This window comes from Aedes aegypti, chromosome 2 (genome assembly GCF_002204515.2).
Source record: "Aedes aegypti strain LVP_AGWG chromosome 2, AaegL5.0 Primary Assembly, whole genome shotgun sequence".
NCBI classification, from domain to species: domain Eukaryota; kingdom Metazoa; phylum Arthropoda; class Insecta; order Diptera; family Culicidae; genus Aedes; species Aedes aegypti.
The window spans coordinates 187171145-187183159 of record NC_035108.1 but is presented as its reverse complement, the minus strand read 5'-3'; positions in this window follow the sequence as shown (position 1 = coordinate 187183159).

Sequence of the window (12015 nt, the reverse complement as noted above, 5' to 3'; positions counted from 1 at the left end):
TGTTATGCATAATAAACAAGTAAATATCCGTTTGGTAAATGACTTTCGTCCATCTAATGTCTACTAGGCGGTCGTAATGAATGGAACCGCTGTTGACTTCGACTTTGAACGTATAAGTTGGTATGGTTTTGGCGAAAGAGGGTGCATGATACATATTTAAATTTATGATAATGTCAAGTTACCCTGTACTACAGATGACACGTAGGCTTTGTTCTTTGGCGGAGAGGCCTGTGTCATCCGCAAATAAAGATTTTTGACATCCCTGAGATAAATTTTTGAATTGTTATGGTAGTTATTTCTAACGTTATCTGGATTACATTCCAGAGTAGTTTTGTTGAGGTTCTTTAAGGCATATTTAGTATTCCTTCTATAGCCGAAGATTACTGCAGAAAATTCAGTGGCATGTCAAATATCGGTCCTGATTTTCGTCAAAATTGATTCAAATATCTTGGTTAGACAATTCAGCTCAAAGGCGTTTCCTTTTTTCTGTCAGAATCTGCTTCAAGAAAGTTTCACATGTCTCTGAAATACTCACTCAAATTCATCAATGACGATTCTCTAACCTAAAATCTGTCCGTTCTAAGAATAAAAATTCAAGAATTTTTAGAACAAATGCTCATCTACTGAGTAAGGAATAGATTAAATTGTTATTTTGATTAATTTATTTTTTAAATTTAATAGTAAATTAGCCAAAATATCAATTCATGGTGTCGTAAAACAGGTTAAAGTGTGGTTACGAGGCGCTCCTGGAATTCTTACAGAAATTTTACCAGGAATCCCTATCTTTCGAGGCAGTTTGATTTCCAAATCATGTTATGATTGTTTTGAGTTCAAAAGTGAATACAGCCTTGTTTCTTTATCATCAGATCACAAAAATAGTGACCTTAGTTATCATTTATCTAAAAACATGACTTTAGTAACTTTTCGTTGAAAATAGTGACTTTTGATTGATCAGGTTGAAGAAAGTGACCAAGTCACTAAAAAGTGACTCGCTGTGTTGCTTGAAAACCAATTCGCGCCATTTCGCATTCCGAGCTGGCTGCAGTTAGCATGCATTTATAATGAACTTCAAAGAGCAGTTTATTCTCTAAGAAAGATAAATCCTCAATGATATCCAACTCTTTAGTGCTAGATCAAGAAACAATCAATGCCGAAAAAAGAACATTCTAAAAATGAGCAATAATTCACTTCTCTGCTAGCGGTAATAGCAGGCAGCAGAGGCTTTGATCAACCAGTTTCAGATTTGTACTGAAATCAGAATATAAATTCAATTAATTCAATTGGTTTGTTTAGAAGCATCCATTTTTTTACATAGCATGATTCTACGTCAAAAATTGAGCCAGAATCCAAAATTTCATAATGTTCCGTGCCCTGGAACTATTTTTGAAATAAATTTGAAGTTAGTATGGAAATCGGGACGAGCTGTTATTATGTAAATTGAAATCTCATTGAGTCTACAGATTTAAATCTTCATTAATCATTTATAACGTCAAAATTATGATATTGAAGCGCTATCAAATTGTATTATACTAAGACAATTGTAATCTTTCGATCAAGCTACGAAAACTTTTTCAGTGCCAGTTTTCACCGGTTTGGAACTAGAAAAGCGCTTAAATTTCACAATCAAAATGTCGAATTGTCATGTTCCGACATGCAGGAGCAAATTATATTCCAAGAAACCCTAAATAAAACAGAACTATGTAAACCGGTTACATTCCATAGAGTTCCAACGATTAATGTTCAGAGAAACCGATGACTAACATTTTTGGCCTAAAACGTGAAAACAAATACCAAGAATCTTTTCGTATGTTCCAAGCACTTCCGAGAATGGGATAGCAGAACTATAGCGGAAGAAAATACAGAAAATCTTGATGTAAGTTTTGAACAACTATCGAAAGTTAAATTAAACTGAACAATAAACAACAAGCAAATGCACCTTGTGTTATTTATTTTATTATACCTATCCAAAATATCGAAAGGGTCTATCGAAAATCTTCCAAAAACACTGTTGTAAAGCTTTAAACTTTTCAGTATACTTAACTGAAAACCGACCGAAATGTCACACTCACTCCTTTGTATTTGGGCCCTTCATGTGAACAAGACGTTCGGTCAAATTTCCCAAATTATATCAGATAGAACTCCTGCGTTCCGTAAAATAAGGCCTTTCTATGTACATCTAGTAAATATATTCTTGTATATAAAATTAAAAAAAAAAAACAACTTGCAATTACAATTACAATTACAAGTTGTTTCTGATGGAGGTAATGGGTTGTGATGAGTAACATGAAAAATACTCCTCATAAATAGAACAAATGCATTAAATGACCGCCCAATCGGATACGTAACAAATTATTCTGCTAAGTTATCGATATTTTGTTATCCTAAATACCTAAATTTACTTAAATTGCATTAAAATATAACAAATGTCATACAAATCCGGAAAAAGTTCATAACTATCTACTAATACCAATGCATAGTCGTGAATAGCATACCTTCTATAGCTGTCAATTTACTTAGAGCGATCGCCAACGATTCAAAACGAATCGATATTCAATCGTTATCGAAAATTACTGAGTAGTTGACCGGGGGTTTCGCATTGCGTTCGTAGCCAGCTTTTGACAATAATTAAAAAAAAAATACGATTTATTCATCCTTCGGTAGCATCGGTTTGCTTCAATCCTTCGAATCGTACTAAGTAAATTAAGTAAATTAATTCACACTTATGGATCCTAATAATAATAAGTTTTTTGAGAGTAGAGTAGCCTGTTTCTGATTACCGTTCTGATTCAAATTCCGGGCATTTGAAGCTGTCCGCAATTTGAATCAGAACGGTAATTATGTTTATGTTAGTATGTTTACTGTTCACGAGATGAGCACTCTTGAGGAAAAAAAGATTTTCTAACAAACTGCATTTTTGATGCTACCCCTTATGTGGTGCCCTCGGTTCCACCTGACAAAATTAACTGTTATCGTGTTATTATGATCATTTAATAACTTTCTGCAGTAAAAGCATGGTTTGATTTATATTACGGACACTTAAGGCGAAGTAGGCCGTCATTGAAATTTGTACGCGTCGTTGATGACTGTTGCTAATTCATCTCACGATTTCAAATCAAAGAAAATCAGTTGGTTTTGCACTGACACAGCTGAAAAAGTATCAGCATACTTTATGCATGTTAGCGCGTACAGTAATACTTTTTCATGTCAATATAAACTATCAAGACTGAGTTTCATCACTTTGAAATGCAAGCTGAAAAGTAATCATTGTTGCCAAAACGAATGACGGGCTACTTAGCCTTAAGCCCAATTCTGAGTGTGAGCCATCTAAAAGCATATAAATTGAATAATTTTTTATGATATCTCTGGGACACTTACCTCTCGAATGGTAGGAGAAGATTTGAATTCCTCAACTCCAATAAATAGAAATGTGTGTCCTCTTCATGATTCTAATTCCGGACATCACTTCACTTTTGCTTCTTGTTCTAGACGCTTTGATTCGAATTTCGGACAGCTCGAGAAAAGGAAAGTTGGAAATGTTAAATCGTTAAACAAACACTACCAGCAGTTAGACAAACGTCAAAAATAGTTGAGCATTGTAAATTTTCATGGTTTGCTGTGTAACAAGCTTGATAAAACGAGTCTCCAAATTGTGAGCTTTTGAACGACAAATTATGAAACATTTCAATTGAAACCATTCCCATACAAAGTTGAGTGTCCGGAATTTTAATCAGAACGGTAACTATGTTTATGTTATTATGTTTACTGTTCACGAGATGAGCACTCTTGAGGAAAAAAAGTTTTTCTAACAAAAATTTTTCTTGTCTTCAAATTTAGGACAGAATTAAATGAAGTTCAACTACAGAGTAAATTTTGTCTGATCAGTTTACTTGCATTAATCAATAATTTCTTATAATAATTGTCTTATTTGTGATCCACACTGAAAAAAAAAGATTTTCAAAATTTTAAGTCGACTTCAAAAAATCATTATTTTTCTCTCACATATTATTTTAGTACAAGACAAAACAATGAAGAAATGATATTTTCTATAAGTTCTCATATCCATTATTTGTATGAGAGCGTGCTTATTCTTCTTCTTCTTTCTGGCGTTACGTCCCAACTGGGACAAAGCCTGCTTCTCAGATTAGTGTTCTTATGAGCACCTCCACAGTTATTAACTGAGAGCTTTCTTTGCCGATTGACCATTTTTGCATGTGTATATCGTGTGGCAGGTACGAAGATACTTCTATGCCCTGGGAATCGAGAAAATTTCCTTTACGAAAAGATCCTTGATCAGTGGGAATCGAACCCACGACCCTCAGCATGGTCATTCTGAACAGCTGCGCGTTTACCGCTACGGCTATCTGGGCCCCCAGAGCGTGCTGTCAACTCCAAATATAATGTAGCGAGAAATACGTTGTTCCTTACGTCTGCCGATCGAATCATACGTCGCCATGAAACCACGAATTCTGCACGGCGTCGTCAGTTCCAGGCTGGCATATCCGCTCGACTCCAAAGAGGGTGACGAAAATCAGCCTGTCTGACTCGGCTGGGTTAGATAGTTTGCGGTCCGTGCTCGGTGCCAGGGAAACCAATCCCGAAGAAAGAAGTTAGCCAGTTTTCTTACGGCTACCATATTTGCCAATGCGAGGAGCTGCATTCGACTGTTAAGAACTACTTTTCCATGGACAGCCTCGGAGTTCAAATTGCCAATAAGTTACTGATATCCTAGAACGAGGAGCGAGCGGTTAAGCTTCTGCAAACAAATGCGATCCGTCGTGATAAAGGTTCTAAACTTGTCTGCTATGGCGTTATGACGATCCTCGGCTGCCGGAAATTAGATCCATGGCCTTGAAGCGGCACGATTACTTAAACAAGCGAACCAAAGCTTGCCAAGGAACTACAGCAGAACATCTTGAACTATCAAGTTAAAGCTTACATTCGGAAGCTGTCGGCACAGGAACGCACACCGAGCGCTAATGGTATCTACTGATCTTTCCGGACGTGAACCCCAACAAACCTGGAAAGCTGCGAATCGTTTGGGGTGCCGCCGCCAAAGGAGGAAAGCTCTTACTCAATTCATTTCTGCTAAAAGATCCCGATCTAGTCACGCCACTACAACACGTCGTCCAACGGTTTAGAGAGTTCCGTACGGTGGTAACAGAAGACATTCGAGAAATGTTTAATCAAGTCCGGATCAATCCCGAGGGTCAACATTGTCAGCGGTTGCTTTGGAATGATGGCGTTCCCGGAAAAGTTCCTTAGACGTACGCGATGGAGGCGATGATGTTCGGCGCGAGCTTCTCCCCAAGTACTGCACAGTACGTGAAGTACCTGAATGCGGAACGATTTAGGGATCGTTCAAATATTACGTAACGCAACAGAGGGAGGGAGGGGGTCTCACATAGTGTTACGGTTCATACAAAAATTTAAAATTTTCCATACAAAAGCTGTTACGTGGGGGTGGGAGGGGGTCTTAAATTGCCAAATTTTGCGTTACGTAATATTTGAATGAACCCTTAGAAGCCAGTTTCCGGATGCGGTTGAGGCGATCTGCAACGGGACGTAAGTGGACGACATGCTCTGCAGCGTTGAGTGGAAATGCTCATATGAACACTAAGCTGAGAAGCAGACTTTGTCCCAGTGAGGACGTAATGCTAAAAAGAAGAAGAAGAAGAAGTCTTCGTCGATGCCAGCAAAAACAATTACTCAGCGGTTTTCTATGATATGATTGCCTTTGTCACCGCGAAAACACGTGTTGCACCCTGAAGTACGTTTCCATCCCGCGGCTGGAGCTTCAAGCGGCGGTGATTGGTACACGTTTGGCGGAGGACATTGCTGAAACCCATCGAATTCCGGTTCTTTTGGACCGATTTTAGGGGTGTCCTGCTGGCTGTGCTCGGACCACAGGAGATACAGCAAGTTTTTTTGGCGCCAGAGTTGGTGAAGTCCTGGAACCGAACAGTTCTGGTTCTGGATATCAACAAGGGAGAACGTGGCTGACGAAGGCACAAAGCGGTATAAGCTTCCCGACCTTTCTCCGTCAAGTTGGTACTTCGAGTGACCAGATTTCGTGTGGAATAATCATACGGTGTGGTCAACCCAACCGACAAGCTACGACATTACTACGAATGAAATAAATGCTTCGGTTAATGTCCACTCATTACATGAAGCTATCCTAAGCTTCACTGAGTACTCCAGCTGAGGCGCGAGCTTTTGAGGGTGACGGCATACGTATTCCGGTTCATCAGCAACATTCGAGCCAGATTGCAAAATCGTCCATTATCTATTGGCATTCTCAATCAAACGTTGCTGCTCACAGCGGAACGTTGTAAGCTCAACTGGAAGTCTTCGGGTAGCAGATCTCTCAACTGAAGCACTCGATTACAGGAGGCAAGCCAGTGACACCGATTCCTAAAAGTAGCTCACTATACAAACTATCACTGTTCCTTGATGTCTGGCTTGTCTAGCCGCTTACTCGAGGCCGTTTTCCTATGCCGGGATCAACTTCTGTGGACCAATTCAGTTTGTTGTAGGACGGAAAAGAGACGGGGTGTGCACCACCCACATTGAAATTGCTCATTCGCTTAACGCTCCGCTACTTTGGCGAATAATTGGAAGACTTCCCAAGTCTATGCCAACATGTTCTGGAGATATGGTGTTAATTATCGACCCGAACCTACCGAGGAATTCATGGCCAAAAGACCGCGTCGTAGACGTCAGTTGTAAGAATGGTCAAGTGCGCAGCGCAACGATACGGACGCAGTTCAACATCTATGAAAGCCCGGCAGTGAAGCTTGCGACATTGGAGGTCGGCGCAATGGTGTGTACTCAGGTTTCTTCATCCTGTGTATTGGGGGGACTGCACGGGTAGAAATCAGAACCCAAAAACAAGATTATAGCTCATGATATCATGATTTCAGAGTGTTTTCAGCTTATGAAAATACACCATGATTTGGACTCATGATATCATGAGTCAGATTGCCGTAACGCAACACACGCGTTATGTTTTTTGTTGTGGATTGCTCAGAATCATGAATCACATGCCTAAAATAATGAGTCGCGCTTCCTTTTTATGATCCAACAATAAACAAAAAAATGAAAAGCTATAAGCGAGATTCGCACCAAGAACCTTCTGATTGAGAGACCCGTAGGGTGTTGTGCTAGTATCCATCGTATTAAGCATTTATCAGTAAGAACTGCAAATTTCTCAGTATTGCAGTGAATGATGCTGAGACAAACCGATACCAAACAATTCCTTCTCAAAACGAAACGGGTTTAGCATTGTACAATAAGATATTGATAAATCTTAATCTATTTTTGGAAATAGTGCAAAGAAAATGCATCTTGCCATATTCTCAATCCGTCGTATCGTTTTTATTTCTGTCGCAATAAGTTTCCAGATCCGTCTCACAACTTACGACTTACTGTGATATATTGAGTGCTGTAATAAAATGTATTATTAGAATATATAGAACTACGGGCATCTCTCTCCATTCCTTCAGCATGATGGAATATACTAATTTACTTTAAAATTCATTGTTCGTCATCAAAATTCAGCCCAAACATATAAACACAATTCCTTTTGACCTTACAGGGACGAATGACCTTCGGGTTAAAGTCCCTCTCAAACAACAACAACAACAATTTTGACCTTACAATTAGGGCCCATTCACAAATTTCATAACGCTGAAGGGGGTGGGTGGGTGTCCTCGTGCTGTTACGGCTCATAGAAAATTTGTAAACTGTTCATACAAAAAGTGTTACGAGGGGGTGGGTGAGTGTCGAAAATGGCCATTTTTTGCGTTATGAAATTTGTGAATAAACCCTTACGGCATTTGCTCACAGTGCAGCGAAAACAACACAATCAAAGGAACCGTATATTTACGTCGAGCGTCGCTGCACACATTGATGCTCACAAGCTTTTTTTTTCTCAGTACGACGGATTGAACTTTGTGTACATTCTCAATTTTACGCGGCTGTTGAGGAAATTTTATAAAATTTCGTGAATTATAGAACTTTTACGGTGTATGATTGGAATGAAATCCTTCAGTGAAGAAGTACGAAGATTTTCCATAGTGAAAATAAATGCCTGGCGAAGTAAGTCACACAGGGGTGCGGGAAGAAACTTGTATCATAAAGTGGTGTGACTGGTATCGATCGTTAAGCATTTCTCTCAAATCGTGTTCGTCCATGCGATTTTGGTGAAAAAGTGAAAAGTGGATCATTGAACTGAAGTTATTTAACGAAATACAGTAGTTTTATTGCAGTTTTGGTGTACAAGTGTACAAACAATGACAGCTTTCACAAAAATACACTTGGATAATGAATCTATGTTGCAGGAAAGTTTGAATATCCGCCGTAGTGAAACAGTTTAAGTTTGATACGACGAATAATAGCGCTTACGACGAAGTAGTACGAAACCCTACCATACCACATTGCCACTTTATCATGTTGAAATAAAGGTGATCGAAACGAATGAAATGATGCAATGCACTCCGTTTAGTATTGTCCATCTGGATGTTGCATTTATGAGGGAATCATGATTTGTGGTCCTGTTATCATGAGCTAACCAAATTATGAATGTCATGACTTGTAAATCATGAATAGGGAATCAGATGTTTATCCATGTGTTCCGCAATCTACGAACGCGTCTCCGCTACCAACTAGCTCGAATCGGGACTTGCTGAAACTGGCTTAACTCGATTTAGTTTGTGTAGTAGGTAAAGAGGAGGAACGAATGTACCCATAAACAAAGCAGGTAAAAAGACATTTCAGAATAGCAATTACGTAGATTTTAGAAAACTGTTTCTAGCTAATTACTAGATTAAGCAGTGCAATATTACTAGTGAATACGCCCCTGAATCCACAATATCAGAATTCACCCTGGAAGAAGGAGGCATTAAGTTAGCGAAGAGCTGGTAGGTAGAATGAATTGGAGAAAACATAATACGAATAACTTTTACCTACAATTAAATAAATAATATAACAGATCGGAGTATCACAGCTGAAGAGTTCCAAGCAAATCTAGGCGAGACCAATTCAAGACGATTTGTTATTGCATTAGGCCGAATCAAGGTAAATTTCTTTAAATATACTCTAGTAACAGTACAATAAAATCACTAATGTGAATACAAATTAGGAATCACAACTACAGTGCGGTACCGCTTTCCGGACGAAACGAATCAACGCAAAGACATTAAACGTGAGTAATAGGTTAAGGCAAGCAAATACCATCAGTGCACCAGTAGCCGCTCATGCTCCTGTTACCGTTCACTAGTGAAAACGTTGATTATTCTAGAAACATCGACAACTTTCAAATGAAGTCGTTTGACATTATTTTTATTTGATAAAATAATTCTTTACATTAAAAACAATAGTAGAAGTACACGTATTTAGTTGAAATTTTAAATTATTGATATATAGTAATCAAACTTTCAAATGACTATGAAGTTTTGATTTTGAGTACTTCAAAACGAGAAAAAAATGTTTTTCATTAAAACCAGTGATTTTCAAATCGACTTTTATTCTTGCCAACCGATCTAGGTCAACAACTAAATATTACATTTTGCAACAAATTCGCACACGTCCTGAAGTACTCAAGAGCTTCATCTTAGTGAAATTTTTGCAATTTTATTCAGAGTCCTTGAAATGAACTATTGCATACTAAATTACTAAAGATTTTAGACAAAACAGAATACCTTAATATAAGAAATGTATGCAATTATTAAAATGATTCTTATCTGGCTTTACAGAAAGGATGCTTGTCATGTCTTCCATCTAACTCATTTATGTAAGCACGGGTGATGTGATATATGCCTACGTTCAAGGAGATTTCTTTCGCGAAAGAATTCCTATGCGTGTCGTGTAAAACACTATAATGTTATAAATGTTTATTCGAGATGTATCCAATGTTTGTATATCCTTATACATATTATGTGGTTGCTTAATTGCCGCGTATTGGATGTTAATTTGTTTACTAGTTAATATGCCTATTTAGCGTAAAATAATCGTAACAGTACATTTACAGTAGTTCTTTTAGACGGTGGTTCTTACCGTTAAAATGCTGAATCAATTTGCTAGTAGGTGTCTTCGACTTTCCCATAATTTTGTTGTAAATTATTCAAAATTCTAAAACCAATTTAATAAAATGGATAATATCCACACTCAGTCCAATCAATTGTCATGTTGTAATGTGTTTAATATTATAGTTAGGTGTGTATCGATTTCTTATACGTTAGGGTTATAAATGTTAGGTATTGAAATTCAATCTTTCGACGATAAGGTTCCATTGCAGAAAATAGAGTGCGAATATAATTTAGTTTCGGTTGTACCAAAGGTTAACATACGTACTTGAATGTTAAGTAGCTCGCAATAAGTCGAATTTAAACCACAAATTCATTACATTTTTCTTTGTCTCGGAAGCCTTGGGGTCTTATATCGTTAGCGTATGTTAGTAATATCATTTACAATGTAAATCACTCCGTTTTTTCTTGTGTTTTCCTGTGTTTATACACTCTTCCAATGGTAAAATTGTAGTGAAAGCTTCATAGTTAGTAAAAAAGCAGCTTCTACGGTTATTACATACTTTATAAATCGTGTGTCCAGTCTCGTCCTGTTCCATATGCTCCTACACAATACTGATTATTTAGGGGAGTGCTTTGAGGTGGAAATGAGGGAAACTTTCACTAGGCATGTTACATTGCTTGTTTTCTATTGTTTTTTTTTTTTGGTGCGAATCATTTTAGTTTTTTCTATCATATATGAAATTTGTTGATCGTGCAAAGGCTCAATGTTAAGCTAGATGATTCTGTTTGCCAAAAGAAACGGTACAAAAAAGACTTTTCGTTTAGTTAAATAATTTTCGGATGGTAACAAATTTCGAGTATCAAATATTAAAATGGCACAATTATGAAGTTTGGTACCATATAGGATTCTCGGCATTAAATCTTGACGATAAGAATATATGGGAAAATAAACGGTTTGCTAATTGTGCATGGCCCAGTATAAGTGATTATGTGCAATAACCAACCTATTTATTTCATTGTCCTTTCTGCTGATGAACGAGAGCTACTAGCAGAATACTAATAAACCTAAACGCTCTACAATACTCGACACCATGCGTAACTCAAATTGATCGTTAAACCACAGACAAACAGAGGTGACAGCTAGAACATTTATCAAATCAAAACGAAGTCATGCAAATTTTATCGTCTCAAGCTAAGAACGCTGTGTTTAGGCAACTGGGAACTAGTTGGCGGTAATGAGCAAACGTCAAATTCGATCGAAAGCGATACAAGCGTTGGCCAACTAAAAAATATTGAAGTTGCGTGCTATTTTGCTGTACGATGAAAATAATTCCGAGTGTTGCCTCGGTTTGTCTGTGGTTAAACGATGACAAAAAGCAAACAAAAGTCTATCCGTTTCAGTCGCGTGTCACGTTACGATTAATGCCGGTACTAATATACTTTTGACTGGAATTGGGGTTTACCACGACGGCCGGATGGAATGCACCATGGCTTGACTGTTCGGAGATTCCCAAAATTGGTTAAATTGCTATCATCATCACATGCGAACGACGAAGGCACCGGTTTGCGTGACCAGCAGTGATTTGGAGTAATGCGATGCTATAAACTGGGGTGTCATGGCAAATCCGGAAGAGATTTGTCATTTGGTTTCAATGGAAATTTTGAATCATCTTTGATAGTAAGAATTTAAAAGTGTTCATTATTACCTTTCATTTTTGCGCCCTCACAACGTCGGCTTTGTCCTTAGCACTTTTAGTTACCTTTACGAGAGAATACCGTCTTGCTTAAATTTTGATTTATTTTATACTAAACATTCAAAAGAATCTATTTTGCAACAAAACAAAACTGGTAATTGTTCAACCCTAATTACACTAAACACTAGGTACTGTCAAGAGTTTTAGAATTTTCAATTCCATGTCCGTTATTTGACTGGCATTCATAAATTGGTTAGGTCATGATATCAGTAAGTCAAACCACGGTTCCTGGAGTC